Genomic DNA, 2,942 nt, shown 5'->3' on the forward strand with positions numbered 1-2,942 from the left:
GTCATGAAGGTCATCCGGTTTTCCAGGAAATGTTTAGTCTATTTCTCTATGTACTTTTGTAAGCATCTCATTTCCGGTACAGTGTAGCCGATGGCGATAGTGTATGTGAAAAGGTGTTAGGGATATTTTACTTTAAAAATGGATAAATATATGTATATTTAAAACTATATTTAAGTGTTTAAGTAAAATAAGGTGACACCTGGAGACTGATTGAAAATTATATGTTATGCTAATCAATTTATAAAAAGAAGTATGGAAAATTACCTTAAATAAATAGTAAGTTTTAGGAAATTCAGCATTCACATTACATGAAAAAATAAGCAAAGATTATGGTTTGTGATGGTTCTGAGAGTTTAAGCTCCTATGATGCCTGCCTTGGATTTCAGCTGAAAGCAGCAGGATCCTGGTAGAAAGTGACCACTGCTTATTGAACAGCGAAAGAAAGTGCTGTCAACATCCATATTCGTGAGAAAATGAGTGCTCAGTTCTCTTACAGCAAAAAACAAAGACTGTAACACTTTAGTTTCTTACCATTTATCACTGATTACAAATTTAGACAATGTTAGTGTTACATATTAAAATGGGACCATGAAGTTTCACTTCCTATTTCCTACAAACACTCCTACCAAAAAAGTACAGCTTTTAACAAGGTAATCTTGTATATATATATTGTGTGTGTGTATCAGAACAAGTGTCTATTTTAATGTTTTAACACATTTTATAAAAATTTTATACTTTATTTTTCAAAAAAGTCAAACATATAAAGGAAGATGCAAACTGAATGCAAAATTCTAAATCAGTCAAGTCCTAAACAGTTCACTACCTAATGTCATAATATTAATGAAGGTATTATAACTATTTGTAGGAAAGTTAATTTGTGTGTGTAATCTATAATTATAAACTAAAAAAACATTAACAAACTTTATGTTACTATTACCTCTACAAAATCCTAGTGCATCAACTGCAGAATCCCAACAATTCAAATTAAATGTCTTTCTTGGTGTTTTCAAACAATGTTCTGTTAACAATTACTGACAAATCATTGACATTCTGTTACCTAATCAATCTTTTGAAATTTACAACCAAAAGAGTGTCGCTTCATATCACCATTTCTGAGAAAACCTCTACCACAGTAGTTGCAGTGGCATCGGTTTTGTTTTCTGTGTTGATAGTAGTGATGTATTCGCAAGCTTTCGGAAGAGGCATAGCTTTTTCTACATGATGGACAAAGATACCTATACCCCTGTGGTGTCTCAACCAACATTTTTTCCCATTCGATTCTTTCTGAACCTGAAATATAGACATAAGATATATATATAGTAAGATTTACTTGAGCCATACTACTTCAATTTTTGTTCAAGACTACAAAATAAATTTGTTTACAGTTGCATAACATACAAAAGGCATTATGTAAAATACCAGACATATCAAAATAAAAATGTTTCTCATAAGTCTCTGTGTGCATGTGTTGTACGAATAGAATCACATTAAAAGAAATACATGTAACATTTGGTTAAAAAGGTGTATTGAAAAACATACATATATTTTAAGGTTTTTCTAATCCTAAATTTCTCTGTACAAGAGCTTAATTCATTAGAAACATTTGGCACTACACATTGTTATTTATCTAATGCAGACACAAAAAGATTTATACACATATTTTGATAACATCAAGTTCACACACTTGACAAATGCCTTGCATTTCCTTCATCTACACAAAGACTGTCTAAGAAGAATAGAAGGTTTTGGTATAAAAAAGTGCATGTTTGGAAAAGTTTACCTAATATTTCTATGCTCAAACTTCATTAAGTTATATACTAACATTTTTCGGTAAGATCCTACCAAAATTTGTCGTGCATCAAAATTTATTTACTCAAATATTAACTAACATATTCTCACTTACATGTACGAATAAGCCACACAATAAAATAATAAATTACTTCATTTTTAGTAATAAGCATTATTCATGATTGAAGAAAAAAAATCACTATTTCATTAACCCTTTTGCACCCTTTAAATCCTTTTCTACATAAGTCAGTGAGTTACATTCAAAATTAAATTAAACTATCAATGCATGTCAATGAAATTAACATTATAATGTATGTTATAATTCAAAGCTTTATGTTATTTAAGTTTGAATTCCTTTATTTCAAAATAAACCTTTTAAAAAATACTTAAACTTCAGTTCTGTTGTCACTTGACCCATGAGCTAGGAAAATTATCAGCTTTGGCACTCTCTATTTTGAATAAGATAACTACATCCGGTAGATAATCTATACAATAATTATGTTTATTTGCTATATTGACATGTATGTTGCAAATTTCTTTGGCCGAGTTCTGTTGAAACTAAAGAAAAATTTTTTCCCATCCCTAACAAGTGCCATGCCCACCTTCTATACTATTCTTTGAGCTCTACGAGTCACATGTAGTTACTTGACACACACATATATAGTCATTAGAAAGAGCCCATTTTACCTAATAATCCAACAATAGTTATTTTTAAATTGCCACTCAGTTGTCATCATCGGGTAGATGAAACTGCTGGTAGTTTTATTGACTACTTTGTCCACGATAGCACCTATGTTTGTTTTTAGCTAAATATGTTATAGTTTGAGAGACAGTTTAATTGCATTTAGGTTTTACTTTTATAACATAGTTAATTATGTATTTTTTACATTTTCTAATGCATATTTAAAGGGTTTAAACATTTTTCAAATTTATCTCAAACACTGCCCCAGTTCTCAAGGCTTATGCATCTCTCCTGAAGATACTGTAATACATCCTGAGGGCATCATTGACTTGTGTTGAGATGAATAATAAATGGTAAAGAACAGGAAAGGAAAGTAAAACAATAAAAATTAAGTTTGTGTGAAAAGGAAAAGATCTGAAATTATAAATTGTTTGTTTTTGTTTGTTTTTTTTAATTTCGCGCAAAGCTACAC

The 2,942-nt window shown here is 30.0% G+C and overlaps 1 long non-coding RNA gene across 2 annotated transcripts in view; it reads right to left on the reverse strand.

Moving 5' to 3' along the window:
• Positions 1 to 2,942, reverse strand: part of LOC111086522 — a 17,282-nt gene that overhangs the window by 5,990 nt on the left and 8,350 nt on the right. For both annotated transcript variants that reach the window (XR_002611257.1, XR_002611258.1), the window contains exon 3: positions 938 to 1,290. This is a non-coding gene — a long non-coding RNA (uncharacterized LOC111086522). The remainder of the gene's footprint in view (positions 1 to 937; positions 1,291 to 2,942) is intronic.

The sequence above is a fragment of the Limulus polyphemus genome, unplaced genomic scaffold (assembly GCF_000517525.1).
Source record: "Limulus polyphemus unplaced genomic scaffold, Limulus_polyphemus-2.1.2 Scaffold1164, whole genome shotgun sequence".
In the NCBI taxonomy this organism is placed as follows: domain Eukaryota; kingdom Metazoa; phylum Arthropoda; class Merostomata; order Xiphosura; family Limulidae; genus Limulus; species Limulus polyphemus.